General features: G+C 36.7%; 1 long non-coding RNA gene across 1 annotated transcript; it reads right to left on the bottom strand.

Moving 5' to 3' along the window:
- Positions 1 to 23629: 23629 nt before the first annotated feature.
- Positions 23630 to 24324, bottom strand: LOC107776249 (uncharacterized). Its single transcript, XR_001645909.2, has 2 exons — positions 23994 to 24324; positions 23630 to 23896 (listed from the first exon to the last, which is right to left on the bottom strand). It is a non-coding gene; the product is annotated as an uncharacterized LOC107776249 (long non-coding RNA).
- Positions 24325 to 24544: the final 220 nt, after the last annotated feature.

The following is a 24544-nucleotide window of genomic DNA, read 5'->3' as shown; positions in this document are numbered from 1 at the left end:
TGACACGTGAATTGTCCGTGCAGTTGTGATATGAAATGTGGGCATGAGGTGCCGAGGTTAAATAATGATGATATTGACACGTGAGTTATCCGTGCGTGTAACGACCCGATCGGTCGTTTTGAGCTCTAGCACGTCATTCAGCGATTTAAGAGCCCGAGCAGCTTCACTTCAAGTATTATGACTTGTGCGTATGGTCGGAATTAAATTTCGAAAAGTTCGGAGTTTATTTGGAAAGAAAATTCTAATTTCGGAAGCTTTAAGTTGGAAGAATTGACTAAGGTTTGATTTTTGAGTAAAAGACCTCAGAATCGGGATTGGAAGGTTCCAACAGGTTTGTATAATGACTTTAGACTTGGGTGCATGTCCGGATCGGATTTTGGATGACCCGGGAGCGTTTCAGCGCCTATTGTGGAAGTTGGCATTTTGGAAGGATTTCGTAAATTTGGGTTGGAGTGCATTTCAATTCTATCGATGTTCGTTTGGGATTCTGAGTCTAGGAATAGCTCCGTATGGTGATTCTGGTATTGGGAGCACGTCCGGAAGTGGATTTGGAGGTCCGTAGGTCTTTTCAGGGTCATTTGGCGAAAGTTAAAAATTTGAAGGTTTTTGGAGAGTTTGACTGGGAGTGGACTTTTGATTTCGGGGTCGGATTCTGATTCCGAAAGTTGAAGTAGGTCCGTAATGTCAATTATGACCTGTGTGCAAAATTTGAGGTCAATCGGGCGTGATTTGATATATTTCGGCATCGAAGGTAGAAGTTTGAAGCTTTACAGTTCATTAGGTTTGAATTGGAGGGTGATTCATAGTTTTGATGTGGTTTGATGTGATTTGAAGGCTCGACTGAGTTCGTAATATGTTTTGGAACGTGATGGTATAATTAGTTGAGGTTCCAAGGGCCTCTGGTGGATTCCGGATGGTTAGCGGATCAATTTTTGGACTAAAGGAATGATGAGACAGCTGGTGTAACCGCACCTGCAAGGTTTTGGCCGCAGGTGCAGAGCCGCAGAAGCTGCCATGAGGGGCGCAGGTGCGATTTGATTGAGCGGTGCTGAGACCACAGATGCGGTTATCTCGCCGCAGAAGCGAGACCGCACCTGCGGAAGGGAAGGCGCAGAAGCGGAAGTAGCGGCTGGGGGGCATCTCCGCAGAAGCGGAATAATTGCCGCACCTGCGGAACCGCAGAAGCGGTCAAGTGACCGCAGGTGCGAGAAGTCGGGCTGGGCAGTGTCATTTTAAAGACAAGATTTGGCCATTTTTCTCCAGTTTTCTTTTGGATGGGCGATTTTTGGAGCTCTTGGAAGGGGATTTTCGTCATCTATGTCAAGGTAAGTGATTCCAACATATTGTGAGTTAAATACATGGTTTATATAATGATTTAAACATGAAAATTAGTAGAAATTTGGGATTTTGTTAGAAAACCTAGAATTGATATTTTTGGATTTTGACTACGAAATTGGACATAGAATTTGGAATAAATTATATATTTGAGTTTGTAGTGTTATAGGTAAAGTTTATCTTCGAAAATTTTCAGAATCCGGGCACATGGGCCCAAGGGTGATTTTTATCGACTTTCAAGCGGAGTTCAGAATTGTTGTAAATTGAATTATAATGAGTATTGGAGGATACATTTATAGGTTTACACATTTATTGACTAGTTTAGGAGCGTTGGGCATCGGTTTGAGTTGTTGGAAGGGCTTGGAAGCCGGTTATGAAATTTCGGAGCGAGGTAAGTCTCTTTTTTAACCTTGTAAGAGGGAATTTACCCCATAGGTGGAGTTAACTTATATGTGTTGTTAATTATGGGGGACTACGTACACACGAAGTGATGAGAGTCCTTACGTAGCTACTATTCCTGATTATCTCTGGGTAGTTTTAGGTTTACACCATGCTTTGTGGACATCGTTATTTGATTATATTTGTTAATTGTATCAAATGAAACTAAGTCGATGATTTTAAGGATTTAAAAGCTTCAAGTTGAATTGTCTTTATTTTGAAAAGAATCAAGAAAGAGTTATGATTTATTGATAATTTATATTTGACCGCGTCGCAGTATGATTCGCGAGCAGGGTAATCAAATGAAACTAAGTCGAGGATTTTAAGGATTTAAAAGCTTCAAGTGGAATTGTCTTTATTTTGAAAAGAATTATGATTTATTGGTATTTTATATTTGACCTCGTCGCATGTATGATCCACGAGCGGGGTAATAGATGCATCTATGGTTCGCGTCGTTCGACCCTCGGCAGTGCACAGTTTATATTTATGCTGGATCGGGCCGAACGTCCTCGGTGGTATTCGTGTGTGATCTTAGAACAGGAAGTTCCTTTTATAATTGGTATAAATTCATTATTTGAAAGATTATTTATTTTAAATGAAGGAAGTGATTTGGGTCCTTAAATAGGGTAATGCCTTGTGGGTGCAGAGGTGCGGTTATGGCGGGGACTTAGGTGAGCTGCATTCTATACTACGATCCGCAGCCGGCAGAGTCTCCTTCAGAGTACTTACATTTTTCCTGTCCAATTTGTATTCCGGACAACTGTTGTATTTTATTTTATATTCCTAGTTAATGCTCATGCACTTGTGACACCGGATTTTAGGATGATTATGGGTTGTGTTGTATTGGAATTTTTAAAGATATTATTATTTATTTTGTAAATTTCATCTTTCACCATTTAATTGAAGGGAATCTGATTTCAAAAATATTAAAATGAGAACCAAGTTAGTATTTATTTTTGGCTTGCCTGACAGCGGTGTCCGGCGCCATCACGACCTTTAATGAATTTTGGGTCATGACAACATGGTATCAGAGCACTACGTTCACTTAGGTCTCACGAGTCATGAGCGAGTCTAGTAGAGTCTTGCGGATCAGTACGGAGATGTCTATTATGGTGTATTTTGCCTCTCATTTTGGTTCGGTATTGAGTACAGTTTCCCATATCTATTATGGTGTATTTTGCCTCTCATTTCCTGAGGAGGGTTCCTAACATCCTTTTGGTTGTTTAATTAGCTACGTGGGTCGAGTAGCTCTTTCCAGAGTTCGTTTTTCCGTATGTATCACATTCGAGTTTATAGCTTGTTAGCACATTGTGGCATCATATGAGATTTTTGGCAGTGTCTGAAGTGGCTTATTGCCTGAGTAGCTTGTACTGGGTGAGACGAGATTATTGGACCTGGGATTAGTGCGATCAGATTTATATGAGGCATCTTAAAGAGTAAATATTATTATTTAGTCTTGGATAGATTTAAGTTGTCCGGAGGTCAATTCAAGCAAGAAGACAATTTTCGGCGTAACTTCAGAAAAAGTAAGTATCTTTCCTAACCTTGAGTGGAGGAAATTACCCCTTAGGCATTGAGTCTTATATGCCATTTGTGAAATGTGAAAAGCCGTGTACGTGAGGTGACGAGTACGTACTCGGGTTTATATATACAAATTTTATTGGGTTAATGTCTTAGGCATTATTGTGTAGTAAATTGGATAACTGTGGACATTTATTAAATCATCTATTTGCCATGCCTAAATCCTTGTTTGTTGAATTTGTTTTTATATGACAATTTGATGTGATTGTTACTTGAATATTTATGTAAATTCTATGAGTTTGTTGATTTGATATTTCCTGGAAATAATTATATTATGGATTTTTTATCTGCAAATAATTAATGAACTAAGCTTAAACTGAGGCGTTATTATAACTATCAGGAATTTGGATTAATGAAGGTGTTGCCCTATACTGAGTATTTTCTATCTCTGTTGACTATTTTTGAGTTTTTATATACGTTGTGTGGAGCCTTGATCTATTTTTGAGAAATTTATTTATTTTACTATATCATTGGAATTGGTTGTGGTTGTTGGACAAATTGTGATAAGAATTGATTGTGTTGTGTTGTCGTGATAATATTCCGTGTAAATGGTTGTGTGATTTGCGTTATTATTATGAGGATATATGGGTGGAATTTCACTGTTGATATTATGTGGGTATAAGGGTGGCATTTCACTGTGGTTATATGTGTTGGGATATTATCTGGGCGGAGTGATAAGGGTGGCTATTATACGGAGTGATAAGAGTGGCTATTGATATTGTCAGGGCGGAGGGATAAGGGAGGCTATTATAGGATTGATAAGTGTGGCTATAGGAGAGATAAGGGTGGCTATTGTCAGGGATAATATGTGATGATGTGGAGTTATTGCGTTGGTAATTTTTATGTGATGTTGTGATTTTCCTTATGTTTATTTTTATATCTTATGCAATTTGTCTTGTTGTTTCGGTAAACTTGATAATAGTCTGATGTATGTTGTAATTGGGAGCATGTGGCTATTGTCCGGCGGATTATGAAATAAAATATGGGCACGAGGTGCCGTGAGTAAATAATAATGATATTGACACGTGAATTATCTGTGCAGTTGTGATATGAAATGTGGGCACGAGGTGCCGAGGTTAAATGATGATGATATTGACACATGAGTTATCCGTGCGTGTAACGACCCGATCGGTCATTTTGAGCTCTAGCACGTCATTCAGCGATTTAAGAGCCCGAGCAGCTTCACTTCAAGTATTATGACTTGTGCGTATGGTCGGAATTAAATTTCGGAAAGTTCGGAGTTTATTTGGAAAGAAAATTCTAATTTCGGAAGCTTTAAGTTGGAAGAATTGACTAAGGTTTGATTTTTGAGTAAACGATCTCGGAATCGGGATTGGAAGGTTCCAACAGGTTCGTATGATGATATTAGACTTAGGCGTATGTCCGGATAGGGTTTTGAATAACCCGGGAGTGTTTCGGTGCCTATTTTGGAAGTTGGCATTTTGGAAGGATTTCATAAATTTGGGTTAGAGTGCATTTCAATGCTATCGATGTCCGTTTGGGATTCTGAGTCTGGGAATAGCTCTGTATGGTGATTCTCGTATTAGGAGCGCGTCTGAAAGTGGATTTGGAGGTCCGTAGGTCATTTCGGGGTCATTTGGCAAAAGTTAGAAATTTGAAAGTTTTTGAAGAATTTGACCGGGAGTGGACTTTTGATATCGTGGTCGGATTTCGATTCCGGAAGTTAGAGTAGGTCTGTAATGTCAATTATGACCTGTGTGCAAAATTTGAGGTCAATCGAGCGTGATTTGATAGGTTTCGGCATCGATTGTAGAAGTTTGAAGCTTCAAAGTTCATTAGGTTTGAATTGGAGGGTGATTCATAGTTTTGATGTTGTTTATTGTGATTTGAAGGCTCGACTGAGTTCGTAATGTGTTTTGGGACTTGATGGTATAATTGGTTGAGGTCCTGAGGGCCTCGGGTGGATTCCGGATGGTTAACGGATCAATTTTTGGACTAAAGGAATGATGAGGTAGCTGGTAGCTGGTGTAACCGCACCTGCGAGGTTTTGGCCGCAGGTGCGGAACCGCAGAAGCGGCCATGAGGGGCGCATATGCGATTTTGGTTGAGCAGTGCTGAGACCACAGATGCGGTTATCTCGCTGCATAAGCAAGACCGCACCTGCAGAAGGGAAGGCGCGGAAGCTGAAGCATCGACTGGGGGGGGGCTTCTCTGCAGAAGCAGAATAATTGCCGCAGAAGCGGTCAAGTGACCGCAGGTGCGAGAAGTCGGGTTGGGCGGTGTCATTTTAAAGATAAGATTTGGCCATTTTCCTCCATATTTCTTTTGGATGGGCAATTTTTGGAGCTCTTGGAAGGGGGATTTTCGTCATCTATGTCAAGGTAAGTGATTCCCACATATTGTGAGTTAAATACATAGTTTATATAAGGATTTAAACATGAAAATTAGTAGAAATTTGGGATTTTGGTAGAAAACCTAGGGATTGATATTTTTGGATTTTGACCACGAAATTAGACATGGAATTTGGAATAAATTATATATTTGAGTTCGTGGTGTCATGGGTAAAGTTTATCTTCGAAAATTTTCAGAATCCGGGTACGTGGCCCCAAGGGTGATTTTTATCGACTTTTCAAGCGGAGTTAGAAATTGTTGTAAATTGAATTATAATGAGTATTAGAGTATATATTTATGGGTTTACACATTTATTGACTAGTTTTGGAGCGTTGGGTATCGGTTTGAGTTGTTAGAAGGGCTTGGGAGCCGGTTATAGAGTTTCGGAGCGAGGTAATCTCTTTTCTAACCTTGTAAGAGGGAATTTACCCCATAGGTAGAGTTAATTAATATGTGTTATTAATTGTAGGGGGCTACGTATGCACGAAGTGACGAGAGTCCGTACGTAGTTACTATTCATGTTTATGTCAGGGTAGTTTTAGGTTTACACCATGCTTTGTGGACACCGTTATTTGATTATATTTGTTAATTGTATCGAATGAAACTAAGTCGAGGATTTTAAGGATTTAAAAGCTTCAAGTTGAATTGTCTTTATTTTGAAAAGAATCAAGAAATAGTTATGATTTATTGATAATTTATATTCGACCGCGTCGCAACTATGATCCGCGAGCAGGGTTATCAAATGAAATTAAGTCAAGAATTTTAAGGATTAAAAAGCTTCAAGTGGAATTGTCTTTATTTTGAAAAGAATCAATAAAGAATTATGATTTATTGATAATTTATATTTGACCGCGTCGCATGTATGATCCGCGAGCAGGGTAATAGATGCATCTATGGTTCACGTCGTTCGACCCTCGGCAGTGCACAATTTACATTTATGTTGGATCGGGCCGAACGTCCATGGTGGTATTCGTGTGTGATATTAGAACTGGAAGTTCCTTTTATAATTGGTATAAATTCATTATTTGAAAGATTATTTGTTTTAAATGAAGGAAGTGATTTGGGTCCTTATATAGGGTGATGAATTGTTTAGTTATTTCTTGTTCTAAGTTTTATTGTTATATATATCATGCTCAATTAGAATTTCATATTATCATATTGTTGGCCCTTAGTAAGTGTCGAAGTCGACCCCTCGTCACTACTTCTTCGAGGTTAGGCAAGATACTTACTCGGTACGCGTTGATTTACGTGCTCATGCTACACTTGCTGCATATTTTTGTGCAGGTACATATATGTCTAGTGGCCTTGTGGGCGCAAAGGTTATGGCGGGGACTTAGGTGAGCTGCATTCTATACTACGATCCGCAGCCGGCAGAGTGTCCTTCAGAGTACTTACATTTTTTTCTGTCCAATTTGTATTCCGGACAGCTGTTGTATTTTATTTTATATTCCTAATAAATGCTCGTGCACTTGTGACACCGGGTTTTAGGATGATGATGGGTTGTTATATATTGGAATTGTTAAAAATATTATTATTTATTTTGTAAATTTCATCTTTCACCATTTAATTGAAGGGAATCTGATTTCAAAAATATTAAAATGAGAAGCAAGTTAATATTTTTTTTGGCTTGCCTGACAGCGGTGTCCGGCGCCATCACGACCTTTAATGAATTTTGGGTCGTGACAGTGCGGTTGTAATAGAGAAATTGGCATGAGGTGCCGTGGAAATATGAAAGTGGGCTGGGACCCGTATTTTATGATTTTGAAATGACGTGTCACAGGGTGACTTTTATTCGAAAGATATTTATTTGAAGGAATTATATTTGAAAGAAATTTATTTGAAAGAATTATATTTGAAAGAATTATATTTGAAAGAGATTTATTTGAAGGAATTATATTTGAAAGAGATTTATTTGAAAGAATTATATTTGAAAGATATTTATTTGAAGGAATTATATTTGAAAAAGAATTATTTGAAAGGATTATATTTGAAAGATATTGATTTGAAGGAATTATATTTGAAAGAGATTTATTTGAAAGAATTATATTTGAAAGATATTTATATGAAGGAATTATATTTGAAAGAGATTTATTTGAAAGGATTATATTTGAAAGATATTTATTTGAAGGGAGTATATCTGAAATATATTTATTGGAAAGCATTATATCCTGAAGATTATTATTTGAGAAGCATATAGGCGAAAGATTTATATTTGAAGGACTTGCTTAATTGGGTGTACTTGTACTTATTATTTGTTGAGCAATATTAATGGTGTTCTTGTTGCCCTGCTATGTATATCACCGGTTGATTAGTGTTGCCATTATTGTTATTTGTTTTCCTATTATTTTTGTATACTATATTGTACAAGTTATTAGACTAGTGAGTGTCTTGACTGTACCTCGTCATTACTCCACTGAGGTTAGTCTTGATACTTACTGAGTATCGACTATGGTGTACTCATACTACACTTCTGCACATTTTCGTGCAGAGCTAGGTATTGGAGTTATCAGACTTGGATAGAGTTAGAGTGTGATCGCAAGGATTCAAGGTAGAACTGCTTGGTCGTCGCAGTCCCTTGGAGTTTTTTTATTTTTATTATACTGTTAATTATTAATCAAACAGTATTGAGTATTCGATCCTTGAGATCATTTCCTGTATTCAGTTAGAGTTCGTGACTCAGTATCACCAGTCTTGGGAGGTTGATTGTAATTATTTTTGTTGGTTGGTTTTTGACACTTGTATTAAATTATATGTAAAAAAAATGGCTTGAATTGTTATTATGGCCGACTTACTTAGTCTTAGAGAATAAGTGTCATCACGACTCCTGTGAAGAGATTTTGGATCGCGACAAATAGTTCTTTTTTCTTTCAGAAATTAAATTCACTTCCGGGACTTGAACAGTGATATATTGTTTTACTTTTTTAGTTTTTTTGGAGCAAAGTTATTGTTTAACGTTCTTGCCGTGTTTGTCCGTGGTTTTCTTTTTAAATTAAGTGATTGATATATAATTAGGATGAAATAAGATCAAGAGGAGCGAATTAAAAATCTGTATTATATTGAAACCACATTAAACTCCTATTTTTATCCTTCTCATTGCACTGTCTTCATATTCTGATCACGTTGTATTGATTGTAACTCTTAATCGCTTGTTATTGTGATTAATAGTAAGATACAAGATGTTGGAATAAATAAATTAAACAAGTCTCACATGCATGCATGAAATGATGAGAAGAGCTTACACACTTTTATCGACAAATCACCTTAAAATCTACTACTATTATCCAAATATATAACTTGGTTCTTACCGATTAATTTCTTTATCTAAATATACTAAGTACTACGTGAAATTATTCTGATAGAATTTGCGTCCTAAGATGTACTTTCTGAAACAAGCTAGTGAGAAGGAAGCTTCCATTAGAAGCAATATTGTCTGCTAGTACTTATATTTCTTGTTCTGTAGTGATATACTCCATTAATCAACTGCAAGGCATGCACGGCTTTCTTGCTGTGTTAGATTAATTAATTAGATGAGACAAATACATACTATTATATTGTTCTTGCCCTTCCTTCCCCTCGTATTAATTTGTTCTTATATTCCTACTAATGAGCCATTGTTCTTGCACAACTGACCACCATCTCCTATTTGTATGCAAATTACCCCTCCCCTAAAATAAAAAATAATTGAAAAAAAGAAGAAAAAGTAACAACAATCAGCTAGCAGCAGTGGCGGATTTACATGGACACTTGTGGATGCTTGAACACCTATAACTTTTGATCAGATTTAGTAAATTTGCATAGGCAATTATAAAAATATTTAGATAAATATTGAGTGAGCACCCACAATTAAACTCCTTTTTTTTTCCTTTTCTTTTGAATTTTTTGTCGAACGACACCCATGACTTTAAAATCCTGAATCCACCACTGGCTAGCAGAAGAAAACATAATCATCATATTATACTAAAAGTAGGAAGCCCCTACAGCTAAAAGTCGAATTACCTAAATGCCTATAAAAAATTAAACACCCATTTTGCCTTTCCTTTGAGTTTTACTCCTACAATATCCTTGTACTAAAAGATAAATGTACCTTCCAACAAAAAATTAATTTGTACCACAATAAATAGGTGGATAAATAAGTAGACATAATTCGAGCTACTTTCAGTTAATGACTTCCATAATGACTGCGTTTATTTTTCAGAATTCTAAGCATCACGCCAAAACCACTTTGGGAGAATGTATCTGGTACTCTATGGAATTGCTGGTACTTTTAGTGTTACCTAATCATCAATTCTGCTTTTATTTTATTCTCATCTAAATTCATAACATGTTTCAATTGAGAATATATTTCAAATGGGAATATTACTGCCCCAAAGAGAGAAAACTAACTCATTTTCCCTCTTTAGCTCTACCGTTATGTAGTCTGTTTTTGATCTTTTGTTCACAGCAGGATGAGGATAATCTATTTTCTTTATCATTTCATGATTTATTTTCTTGGTTTTATAGATAGTTCGATTGCCAAATTAATTAGTGATATTACTTACATATGTTTAGAAAAAAGAGTGATTGTGCTTTATTAGAACTGGAAGTCATCTAAACAGTGTATATGATCTTGTTTGGACTTTGGAGGTTGAATGCGCGATGTTCAAGGTAACTGGACTCTCAAGGCATTGTCAGAATATTTTTCCTCGCATTTTTGGGTTAATGGATTAACTACATGCATGTAATAATATTGTTTAGTTTTATTTTGTTTGATTTTATTTCTTATAACATCTTTTTAAAATATGAATGTTTGCCGTGGATTAGCTCTTAAATTAGAATCGTGGATTTTATCTCACACTTTATGTAACGACTCGGCCAGTGGTTTTGAGTACTATAACCCCATTCCCTCATTTACTGCTGAATTTATGCTTTACAATTATTTTATGACTTACCGGGTTAGTTGGTTTGGGTCCGGAAGGACTTCGGAGTGAAATGAGACACTTAGTCTCATAATTAAAAACTTAAGTTGGAAAAGTTAACTGGATGTTGACTTATGTGTAAACGACCTCGGATTTGAATTCTGGTGATTCCAATAGCTCCGTATGGTGATTTTGGACTTAGGGGCGCGTCCGAAAAAGTATTTGGAGGTTCGTAGAGGAATTAGGCTTGAAATGACGAAAGTCAAATTTTTGAAAAGTTTGACCGGGAGTTGACTTTTTGATATCGGGGTCGAAATCCGATTCTGAAAATTTGAATAGGTCTGTTGTGTCATTTATGACTTGTGTGCAAAATTTGAGGTCAATCGGATGTGATTTGATAGGTTCCGGCGTCGTTTGTAGAAATTGAAAGTTTCAAAGTTCATTAGGCTTGAATCTATATGTGATTCGTGTTTTTAGTATTGTTTGATGTGATTTGAGGCCTCGAGCAGGTTCGTGTTATGTACTGGGACTGGTTGGTACGATTGTACGGGGTCTCGGGGGTCTCGGGTTTGATTCGGGGTAGTTTCGGATCAAGTTTGGGTGTTTTGATGCTGCTGGTTGCTGGTTCTGGTATTGTTCTTCGCGTTCGCGAGTAGCCTCTTGCATTCGCGAAGAAGGATTTTGCTGTTGGGACTTTGTTCTTCGCATTCGCGAAGAAGGAATTTTGCTGTCCGTCGTTTGATTTTGGAGGCTCATATCTCGCAATATATAAAAAATTTAAAACTGATCCAAAAATAAAAGTTGTAACTCTTTGTGTCTAGTTTTCATAAAGATAAACCATTTATTATTTGGAATTGTATACGAAACGTTATGGTAGATATACTATAGGCTGTCTAGGTAGAGTTTAAAAATTTCTGTTGCATAGGACTCATTTCGGAAGCATATATCTCGCAATATATAAGGAATTGGGAGATGAGCAAAGAATAAAAGTTATAGTCCTTGATGTCTAGTTTTCAGAAAGTTAAACCATTCATCATTTGGAGTTTTGTACAAAATGTTATGACCATTATACTAGAGGCTATCTGAGAAGTATTTGAAACTGGCTGTTGGAGAATTTATTCATCGCGAACGCGAGGGAAGGTTCGCGAACGCGAAAAACAAACCCCTGGGCAGCAAAATAAAGTCCAAATTCATCTCATTCATCCATATTTGGACCAAGGAAGCTCGGGTGAGGCGATATTTCGAGAGCTTTTCAAGGAAAACATTGGGGGTAAGAATTCCTAACCTTATTTTGGTTAAATTACAAGAATCTATTATTGTTTTTATCACTAAATTAGTGAATTGAGTTGAAAAATTTTGAAAACCCTCTTGGTTTAATTTGAAGATTTGAGGGCCGAGTTGAGGTCGGATTTTGGAAAAATTGGTATGGTTTGACTCGTGGTTGAATAGGCTTTCGGTTTTTGTAATTTTTGTCGGATTCCGAGACGTGGGCCCCAACGGCGATTTTTTTAAAGCTAAATTTCGGATTTTGTTGAAAAATTTGTATTTTCTTATGCAATTAATTCCAGTAGGCCATATCGGCTTTATATAGCGCTTGGGTTGAAAGAGCCCCTCCAGAGTCTGCATACACCCCCAGTGAGCGCGGTTGATTTATAGTGCTTGGGCTGAATGAGCCCCTCCGGAGTCTGCAAACACCCCAAGTGGGCGCGGTTGATTTATATTAAGGGATGGATCTTCCCTGGGCATGAATCTTGCCCGAAGCGTTTATATTGAGGGATGGATCTTTCCTGGGCATGGATCTTGCCCGAAGCATTTATATTAAGGGATGGATCTTCCCTGGGCATGGATCTTGCCCAAAATATTTATAGTGAGGGATAGATCTTCCTTGGACGTGGATCATGTCTGAATCATTGATATTTGGGGATGGATCTTCCCCTATGCTGGATTGGCCTTATACAGTACTGAGTGACTGGCTGTCAGTTGATGGCTGGATTGGCCTTATACAGTATTGAGTGACTGACTGTCAGTTGATGGATATACAAATATATTTGGGATGGATCTTCCGTGGGCTGGATTGGCCATATACAGTACTGAGTAATTGAGTATTTTAGATTGTGAGTACATGGAGTTTTCACTAAGGTGCATCACATACAGTATGTACATTGGCATATAGATACAGAGATGTCGTATTCCTCGTATTGTTCAGAATTGATCTGTTTTATTTGTACTGAAAGTAACTGTTGAACTTGAAAATATGCCTACATTTCTGTATTGTTATTATTTATACTGGACTGTAACTGCGAAGCTCGTCACTACTTTCTGCCCAAAGGTTAGTCTTGTTACTTATTAAGTTGGTTGTACTCATACTACACTCTGCACCTCGTGTGCAGATCCAGGTGTTTTCGGGCACGGCGACCGTTAGATCTTAGAGTTCTATCAGTTGGAGACTATCAAGGTAGCTGCCTGGAGTCCGCTAACCTTGACTCTCTTTCTTTTAGTTATTGTACTGTTGTATACTTTCAGACCGTGTTTTGTCAATCAGACTTTGTATTCATATTAGATGCTCATGTACTCAGTGACACTGGGTTCTGGGAGTGTTTATATATGTAATTGTAAGATTTCTTCCGCTAAATTTAAATATTATATTTTCAAACTGAAAAGATATGGTGTTTTATTGAGATTATCTGCTTGCCTAGTATTGAGATAGGCGCCATCACGGCAGGTGAGATTTTGGGTCGTGACAAGTTGGTATCAGAGCTCTAGGTTACATAGGTCTCACGAGTCATGAGCAGGTTTAGTAGAGTCTTGTGGATCGGTACAGAGACGTCTGTACTTATCTTCGAGAGACTACCGAACCCTTAGGATAATTTTACTTTCTTGTATTCTGTCATGCGAATTTGTTGATTCTGAAAACTAAAATTCTGTTATTTTATTCTCTCACATATGGTGAGGACACGTACTACCGGATCGGATGGTCAACCACTAGTGCCACCCATTAGGGCCATGAGAGGTCGGGGCCGTGGTAGAGGCCGAGGTAGAGGTCGAGGTATAGCTCGTGCAGCAGTTGGAGCAGTACCTGTAGTACCACCAGTTGCTCCAACTCAGGAGCAGATTCCAAATGTAGTTGAGCCGGCGGGACCAGCTTAGGCACCAACTGTGACAATTGTGATTCCAGGCCTTCATGAGACTTTGGCCCAGATATTGATAGTTTGCACTGGTTTTGCTCAGGTGGTTTCGACTCAGGCCGCACCTACCACTTCTCAGGCCAGGGGAGGTACTCATACCCCTGTTGCCCATACTCCAGATCAGGTAGTGCAGGGACTTCAAATACCGGGGGCACTATCAGCCCAGCTGGCTGTAGCTGCTCAGGCCCCGGTAGTTCTCGCTATGACTGAGGATGAGCAGAAGAGACTAGAGAGTTTCGGGAGACTACGGCCTCTATCTTTCAGTGGGGTAGAGTCGGAGGATGCCCAGGGCTTCTTGGACATGTGTTAGAGGATCCTCCGTACAATGGGTATTTTGGAGACCAGTGGGGTCTCGTTCACCACTTTTCAGTTTTCTGGAGCTGCCTTCAGTTGGTGGGAGTCTTATGAGAGGTGCAGGCCGATTGGTGCAGTACCACTTACATGGCAGGAGTTCTCCGTTCTCTTTTTGGAGAAGTTTGTGTCGCAATCTCGCGGAGAGGAACTGCGCAGGTAGTTTGAGAAATTACGTCAGGATGACATGTCTGTGACGCAATATAAGATGAGATTTTCTGAGTTGGCTCGTCACACAGTTTGGTTGGCTCCCACTAACAGGGAAAGGATTAGAAGGTTCATTGATGGCCTCACATATCGGGTGTGATTACTTATAACTAGGGAGAGGGTATCTAGTGCCACCTTTGAAGAGGTGGTTGACATTGCTCGGCAGATAGAGGCGGTCTGTAGCCAAGAGCATGTTGAGAGGGAGGCCAAGAGGCCTCGAGGTTCAGGCTGTTCTGGTGGGGGTACCTTCTGAAGGACATTCCTACCACATCAGGGGTCGTCCTTACAGACATGCTCAGGAGGGTTGTCCAGTTCACCGGGGTGCATCATCCAGCCATGGTTCATACGGTTCTCATCAGGGTCAGTCATCTTTTAGTGCACTTCCAGCCCAGAGTACACCCTGTGCTCCTTCTGTTCAGGGATCATCTGTACCAGGTTCTTCTGGTAGTTATTCTGGTTCTCGAGGTCTGCCTCAGAACTTACCAACCTTTTCAGAGAGGGGTTGCTTTGAGTGTGGAGACTTGGGCCACATAAAGAGATATTGTCTCCACCTTACGCGAGGTCCGGTTCAGTAGAGGAGTCATGTTATGACTTCTGCACCAGCTGCTCCACCACCTACTCAGTCATCTAGAGGTCGCCCAAGAGGGGGAGGCCGATTAGGTGGCGGTCAGGCCCAATTTTATGCTTTTCCTGCCAGGCTAGATGTTGTTGCTTCAGATGCAGTGATCATAGGTATTGTTTCAGTGTGCCACAAAGAGGCTTCTATATTATTTGACCGTGGTTCCACATATTCGTATGTTTCATCATATTTTGTTCACTATCTGGATATACCCCGTGAGTCCTTAATTTCACATATTCATGTATCTACGCTGGCAGGCGATACTATTATTATGGACCGTATGTATTGGTCGTGTGTGGTAATTATTGGGGGACTAGAGACCAGAGTTGATCTTTTATTGCTTAGTATGGTCGATTTCGATGTTAATTTGGGTATGGTGAGTTATCAGATGTTGTGTTATTTGGCTTTGAGCCAAGTGGGGGAGCCTACTATTGACGATTTGATTTCATGGTTATGTGTTGTACTGATTTCAGTTTGAGGCATACATGTGAATCGGTTATGACTTGCAGAGATTGAGGTTGGGGATGACTTGAGTAAGAAAATTTCTTGAATACGGGTTATATTGCACTTTATGAAAAATCATGAAATGATTAAATTGTTATTTTGAAGGATGTAGTGTGCACGAAGTATGAATTTGATTGGTGGTATTAAGGCATGGTTAATTCTTTGGGGGCCGTTGTGCTAATGGGACTTGTGTCTTTCGGCCTGTTTGGGTAGTTAATATCTCTGCGTTAACTTGCTGATTTGAGTAGTGATAGAACACCTTGCACCTGCCTACTCCTTGGCATGTTATTTGTACCAGTCCAGGAGCATGAGAATCATAATTCATTTATCATATACATGTGTACTTATTTGATCGCTCATGTATGATATGCTTAGACTGGAGGCCTGTGACCATGCCAAGAAGATTATATTATTGGCACGTGAGTTGTCCGTGCGGATCCATATACTGATATTATTGGCACGTGAGTTGTCTGTGCGGGTCCAGATATTGATACTATAGCACGTGAGTTGTCTGTGCGAATAATGATAATTTGATCTCTATAAGAGCTGGTTACTCTTATTAAATTCGTGTGTCTTGGTTCTACTATATATAATGAGCTTATAGCATTGCAGTTATGGTGCTGCTTGTTGAACTTGCAATACGGTTCTGTTCTTTGAGACATTTTCCATTTTTGGGTACACGAATTACGCCGTTGTGGCTTGAGTTATATTAGTGTGGCTTGTCTGTGGGATAGTTTTGTTTAATAATATAAGGTCATTAGACCTAGAATAGGTACTATCAGGTTTGATTACAGTATATTCGGAAGGATAATATTGAAAGTCGTCTTAGAAAGTGATTATGGTTCTCGTTAGGGCGAGAGAGCTCCATAAAAGTTGGTTTGAGTAGTTACTGTGATCGGGAATGGTTCTGCAAGCATAAAAGTTGCGTAGTATGTTACGTGATTATATCTAGGGTTATGGTTATGGCTTGATACATCTTGTTCAGACTTATAAGAAGTGTAGATATGAGATTCGTGTCTTGAAAAGAATTTTGAATGTTGGAAATTTGGGTTCTAAGTTTATGGGCTAAGGTTAAATTAATCATTTTCAGTTGTATTGTGTTGTGAGGCCTATATAGAATAGGGTGATGTGGGATCATCCCCGGGTTCGTGCGTGGTAAGATGGAATAGTGATTTGGTAGCTTGGAAATAACTCTTGGCACGTTTGAGGACGAACGTATGTTTAAGTGAGGGAGAATGTAACAGCCCAGCCGGTCGTTTTGAGTATTATAACCTCGTTTGCATATTTACAGCTCAATTTATGCTTTATAATTGTTTTATGACTTACCGGGTTAGTTGGTTCGGGTCCGGAAGGATTTCGGGGTGAAATGAGATATTTTATCTCAAAATTAAAAACTTAAGTTGGAAACGTTAACCGGATATTGACTTATGTGTAAACGACCTCTGATTTAAATTCTGATGATTCCAATAGCTCCTTATGGTGATTTTGGACTTAGGAGCGCGTCCAAAAAATTATTTAGAGGCCCGTAGAGGAATTAGGCTTGAAATGGCAAAAGTCGAATTTTTGAAAAGTTTGACCGGGGGGTTGACTTTTTGATATCGGGGTCGAAATTTGATTCTGAAAATTTGAATAGGTCCGTTATGTCATTTATGACTTGTGTACAAAATTTGAGGTCAATCGGACGTGATTTGATAGGTTCCGGCATCGTTTGTAGAAATTGGAAGTTTCAAAGTTTATTAGGCTTGAATCTATGTGTGATTCGTATTTTTAGTATTGTTTGATGTGATTTGAGACTTCGAGCAGGTTCGTGTTATGTACTGGGACTGGTTGGTACGATTGTACGGGGTCTCGGGGGTCTCGGGTTTGATTCGGGGTAGTTTCGGATCAAGTTTGGGTGTTTTGATGCTGCTGGTTCTGGTATTGTTCTTCGCGTTCGCGAGTAGCCTCTTGCATTCGCGAAGAAGGATTTTGCTGTTGGGACTTTGTTCTTCGCGTTCGCGAAGAAGGAATTTTGCTGTCCGTCGTCTGACTTTGGAGGCTCATATCTCGCAATATATAAGGAATTTGAAGTTGATCCAAAAATAAAAGTTGTAGCCCTTTGTGTCTAGTATTCAGAAAATTAAGCCATTTGTCATTTGGAGTTATGTACAAAGTTATGGTGGATACACTACAAGCTGTCTGGGAAGAGTTTGAAAATCTTTATTGCATAAGGCTGAATTTAGAAGTGTATATCTCGCAATCTATAAAGAAGTGAGAGATGAGCAACAAATAAAAGTTATAGATCTTGGTGTCTAGTTTTCAGAAAGTTAAACCATTCATCTTTTAGAGTTTTGTACAAAATGTTATGACCATTATACTAGAGGCTATCTGAGAAGGGTTTGAAAATGGCTGTTGGAGAATTTGTTCATCGCGAACGCGAGGGGAGGGTCACGAACGCGAAGAACAAACCCCTGGGCAGCAGAATAAAGTCCAAATTCATCTTTTTGGACCAAGGAAGCTCGGGTGAGGCGATCTTTCAAGAGTTTTTCAAGAAAAATATTGTGGTAAGAATTCCTAACCTGATTTTGGTTAAATTACATGAATCTATTGTTGTTTTTATCACTAAATTAGTGAATTGAGTTGAAAATTTGAGAAAACCCTCTTGGTTTAATTTGAAGATTTGAGGGTCGAGTTAAGGTCGGATTTTGGAAAAACTGGTATAGTTAGACTCGTGGTTGAATTGGCTTTCGGATTTTGTAACTTTTGTCGGGTTCCGAGACGTGGGCCCCACGAGAGATATTTTTAGCTAAATTTCGGATTTGGTTGGAAAATTTGTATTTTCTTATGGAATTAATTCCAGTAATTTTTATTGACTGAATCGAATTATTTGTGACTAGATACGAGGCTTTCGGAGACCAATACTCGAGGCAAGGGCATAATATAGTGAGAATTTACACGGGTTGAGGTAAGTAACACTTCTAAAGTTGGTTCTGAGGGTATGAATCCCCGAATTGGTGTTATATAAATTGTTTAGAGGTAACACATATGATAGTTGACGAGCGTATGGACGTGCACCATATAAATTGACTTGAATAAATCTTGTGAAGTTGCAAAGTTAAAGAATCATGTTATTATCTGAACATGCCACACGTGTTAGAGGAATTGAGCTGAGGCTCATAATAAAGATCATTTTTAGGCTATGTGCCGATATTTTGGGACCCATAGGGTCGTGTTGCTATTGAATTAATTATTTTAAAATGTATATTTCATACTCAGTCATGCTCATCCATTGTGAGGATATTTATTGGATCGGGGCTGCCCGCCTGCAGCAGGCCTTATTGGCTTTATATATTATTATTATTATTATTATTATTATTATTATTATTATTATTATTATTATTATTATTATTATTATTATTATTATTATTATTATTATTATTATTATTATTATTATTATTATTATTATTATTATAGGATCGGGCTGCACGCCGCAGCAGGCCTTATAGGCTTTATTACTATATTGATCGGGGCTGCCTGCTTGCATCAGGTCTTATGGGTTTAATTATTATTATGGGACCGGATTGTAGCCGCAGTAGGCCATATCGGCTTTATATAGCGCTTGGGCTGAAGGAGCCGCTCCAGAGTCTGCACACACCCCTAGTAAGCGCGGTTGATTTATAGCGCTTGGGAGCCCCTCCGGAGTGTGCACATACCCCCAGTGAAAGCGGTTGATTTATATTGAGGGATGGATCTTCCCTAGGCATGGATCTTGCCCGAAGCATTTATATTGAAGGATGGATCTTCCCTGGAATATGGATCTTGCCCGAAATATTTATATTGAGGGATGGATCTTTCCTGGACATGGATCTTGTCCGAATCATTGATATTTGGGGATGGATCTTCCCCTGGGCTGGATTGGCCTTATACAGTACTAGGTGACTGACTGTCAGTTGATAGATATACATATATATTTGGGACGGATCTTCCCTGGGTTGGATTGGCCATATACAGTACTGAGTAATTGAGTATTTTAGATTGTGAGTACATGGAGTTTTCACTAAGGTGCATCACATACAGTATGTACATTGGCATGTAGATACAGAGATGTCATATTCCTTGTATTGTTCGGAATTGATCTGTTTTATTTTTACTGAAAGCAACTGTTGAACTTGAAAGCATGCCTACATTTATGTATTGTTATTATTTATACTAGACTGTACCTGCGGAGTTCGTCACTACTTTCAGCCCAAAGGTTAGTTTTGTTACTTATTGAGTTAGTTGTACTCGTACTACACTCTGTACCTCGTGTGCAGATCCAGGTGCTTTCGGGCACGGCGACCATTAGATCTCAGAGTTCTATCAGTTGGAGACTATCAAGGTAGCTGTCTGGAGTCCGTTGACCTTGACTCCCCTTCTTTCAGTTATTGTACTGTTCTATACTTTCAGGTAGTGTTTTGTCAATCAGACTTTGTATTCATATTAGATGCTCATGTACTCAGTGACACCGGGTTCTGGGAGTGTTTATATATGTAATTATGAGATTTCTTCCGCTGAATTTAAATATTATGTTTTCAAACTTAAAAGATATGGTATTTTATTGAGATTGTCGGCTTGTCTAGTATTGAGATAGGCGTCATCACGATAGGTGAGATTTTGGGTCGTGACACTTTAATTTTGAATTTCTATAATTTAGTTTACTTCGTGGGCATTTGGACATAAGAATTGTATAATTCCAAAAAAAAAGTGAAAAAAAATTTCAAGTGAAAATGGTATTTGAAAATTAGAGTTGTGTTTGGACATGAATGTAATTTTGGGTTGTTTTTGATGTTTTGTGAGTAATCAGAGTGAAAATTTTGAAAAATAACTTTTTGGAGCTTTTTAAAATTTCGAAAAATTCCAAAATGTATTTTCAAGTGAAAACTAGAAATTTTATGAACAAATGCTGATTTCGAAAAAAAAAGTAAATTTTTTTTCCAAAAAAAGAAAAAAATTCTTATGTCTAGACAGGCTCTTCATTAGCATACCGTATAAAAAATGACGAATATGCACAAAAAATACTACTTTAAAGCTAATTTGATGAAAGTTGGATTAATTATTGATTTCCTTAAAAAGAATTTGAAAGTTGACTATTTAAAGATTCTACATTGTAAATTGTGCACTAAATAAAACTTAAACATGAAATCATGCTAATTTATACCTACCGTGGGATTTCATAAACACATTAATTATCTACTAAATAAGATCAAGATTCATCATTCTTAGAAAATTATAATTTTTATTTTATATAGTTCGAACACATTTTTTTTTTATTATTTATATGATTTGTAAAACTTTTTACTCATTCTGAATACACGCGTAATGTACGTGCCTATGAAGTGGATCCGTAGAGAAAAATGAATATAGAAGATCCATATAATGAATCGTTGATCGATTGCTTGATGAGCTTATATAAATGGATTATAAATCAGTAATATGCATAAGCATCACAACTAGAAGAAACAGTAGGGGAAATCTGTAGATTTACCAGGTAAATTAAATTTTTTTCTCCTATATTATATGAAATTGTTACTCTATTGTTTGCTAATTTTTATTAAGCAACACTCTCCACTGTTATTAAACATTTTTTTTTTGCTATGATGAATAGAAAATTAAGTTATTTTCTATTTGACTCCATACTTAAAGCTTTATTTACAAAGCTGTTATGCGCCTATAGACCATTGTTTAACAAATTCCATGTTTAGCATCTTGTTCACTACTTATATGTTAAAATATGCCTGAGTTTGCCTTAGTGTTTTCTTTCTATGATCGGCTGCACAGAATTGTGTTTTAATCCAATAAATTCCATACATTAAGTTTATTCTGCGTAAAATATCATGCTTAAAGTTCATTTTTTTTGGAGTTTTTATTTATTGGGTTCTTTTAAATTTGATTATGTGAGACATGTGTTTACTTCTTAGTTTTTGCCTTTTAAATTTGATTATGTGAGACATGTGTTTACTTCTTAGTTTTTGCTATAACTATTAGTTCAATTCTCTTTTACTAATCACAAGGCAATGACCAAAGGCCTTAGCCGTCCATTTGTGTTTGTAGGTAATTTTCTATTTCTTGTCAAAGTAACGGTTGATTTATCTCCTGATTTGGGAAGCGTGGGTCATAACTTTTCATGATTCTCAATCGGATGTTTTCAAGAGATGCTTTCTTCAAAATCAAAAGCTCTCACCGTTTCATTAGGACTTTAAGAAGCATATCCATTTGCGTTTTTTAAGTAGGGAATTAGAAAAAAGAGTAGGATAATTAGATTTAAAGGACATTTTGGTAGGACGCTTGTAAAACCTATAATGTGATTTAATATAAAAGAATATACCACATAACATATTTCCTTTTGTTTAAAAGATTTTAGAGCAATGTTCTAATAAGACAATGCAAGAATTTTAATTTAGGAGCCTTGATAATAATTGTACTAATTGAAATTAGTTATTTTTAATCATATATAGTCTCAGTACTTTTTAACGAAATCTTTAACATATTTCATTTATTTATATCAAGTCCTTTTTTGGTGAATAGGAAGCATAGCAAATCAGTTTTTTCTAACTGTTATGTTTTATTATTTTGTATGGGTGTCAAATTTTTTATTTTCTATTAAGGCTTAATTTTGTGTTACAATCGTTTTAACAGGTTACTTCGCAAAATCGAAAACAATTATACACTCAATAATTACTTTTAAAAAAAAAAAAAGATATACAGTTATACATATACCTAGGGGTGTATAAAGAAATCTGATAAACCGCACCAAACCGATAGTCCGAGTCAAATCGAAAACAAAACCCGATGTGGTTTGATTTGGTATTAGAAAATAAAACCCGACCATAATTGGTTTGGTTTGGTTTTAACTAAAAAAAGTCAAACCGAAATCAATATATATATATATATATATATATATATATATATATATATATATATATATATATATATATATATATATATATATATATATATATATATATATATATATATATATATATATATATATATATATATATATATATATATATATATATATTTATTGTAATGTAATTTATAAATATTTCTTAAACTTTTTCACAATTTTATCTTTTAACGTATTATTTCAAGTTTAGACTTAATATTCTTGAATGGTAAATAAATTTTATAACCCCATAAATATAGTAACTCAAACAAAGTTCAAATCAATACTAATGCTAGCAAAAAAAATCCAATTCAATACTAGGAATGACGATAGTGTTGGACAATTATTTTAGTTTTATATTGGTTTATAATGAAAATGCATAACTTAGTTTATCTTTTTCTTTAGTGCTTAGTTATGTAATTAATATTAGTACTTATTAGCTATACTTATTTTAGCATGACCTATATAGTATTTTTAGATTATGTTAATTTTTATTATGGCTTATTAATTAGCAATATATTTTTTATGTAATTTTATTATTTTATCTTTGTTATTAAATATTTTAGTATAATGCTATGAATTATCTCATATTATTGTGTTAGTTTTTTGGAAAACACATTATATAGTTTTATTTTACTAGGACTTAAGAAATATTTGGAGCACAAGTTACATATTTTATGCTACGGAGACTTTACCGGAAAAAATCCGAAAAAACCCGAGAAAAATCTAGATTGAAAAATTCGATTTTGTTGGTTTGGTTTGGTTTATAAATTTAAAAATCCGACACCATTGGTTTGGTTTGATAATTGAAAAATCCAACTCAATCCGACCTATGTACACCCCTACATGTACCAGTTGAAATTGTCCGCTTTTCAAATCAAACCACAATAATTAATAATATGTTTGTACATTTTAAATTGCAAAAATTAGATAGGAAAAAATTATTTGTTTTACTTGTATGGGACTCATGTGTAACGCACGTGTCCAGAAACTAATTAACATCACGAGGTAGAAGTCTATGATATGTAGCATTAATATATACATTTATTCATCCTAAGCTTCCAAGGTAGATATACATGGAGTCTTTTATTTATTTGGCATCTCATGGCATCTCATGATATTAGTGACCTTAAAAATTAGGCAGATTACCTGCTAAACCATATTAAAATAATATAATTTGTTACGCTATTAGTACATAAGTTAAGCAAAATGTGAAAAAAGTAAGAAAAAAGAACAACAGCAAAAGAGATATTAACATGACGAAGTAGTACCTGATGCAGTATGATTATGTAACACTCCTTCCAAGGAAAAGATACATCATACACATGAGTATTTTATTTATTTGGCATCTCATGATATTAATACCGTTACATCCAAAAGATAGGCATAGAAACATAATACTAAAATGAATTAGGGTTGGAAATAAATAAGACCCAAGTCATCCATATATTGCTTGGATCCATCCATCAAAGAATACAAAACTCCATCTGATTAAGAGCTCCATCCCCATCCAAATCTCCTTCAGCTAACATACAAATTAACTCATCATCTCTAAGATCATGCAAACCAAGCAATATAGTGTTTCTTTTCAAACTCTCATAAGTTATAAGCCCTATACTTACATCCATTAGCAAGCAAAAACCATTGCAAAGCTCCCTCATAAAACCTTCAGCTCCAAGTCTTTCCATCATTGAAGGAAAATAATCTTCGAAACCGAAAGGGTTTTCTTCATGAGCAGCAGCAACCATTTTTGCCATAATAAAAAGAAGAAATTTAAAGATCGAAATTACTAAGGAGTACGGTGGGATGAATGCGTTTTTGGGTAACTTAAAAGGCAAGGGCACGGGTTGATGTATATATATAAGAAAGAGAGAGAGAAAGAAAGGAATATGTAAAACTTGTAAAATTGTTGGCTTGTAAAATTCTCCTTCCTGGAAGCTGCATGAGATAAAGAGCAATCATTTGAAAGGCACACTTGTGAAAAAGAAGCTCGTTTTAGTGGTATTTACGATGAAACCCACACTAGTTGTTGAATATGCTTTCTTTCGAATGATAACGATGTGTGTATTTAGGGTACACTATGTGTAGTAATGGATGGCATTCATTGATTAATGCTTCTGTTCTAATTCTAGGGCAATTTCTTCTGTCCACTTTGATACTCCAACCCTAAATC

Source organism: Nicotiana tabacum, chromosome 2 (assembly GCF_000715075.1).
Source record: "Nicotiana tabacum cultivar K326 chromosome 2, ASM71507v2, whole genome shotgun sequence".
Taxonomy (NCBI): Eukaryota; Viridiplantae; Streptophyta; class Magnoliopsida; order Solanales; family Solanaceae; genus Nicotiana; species Nicotiana tabacum.
Note: the sequence above shows the minus strand (reverse complement) of the source record. Positions and strands in the feature narration are given on the sequence as shown.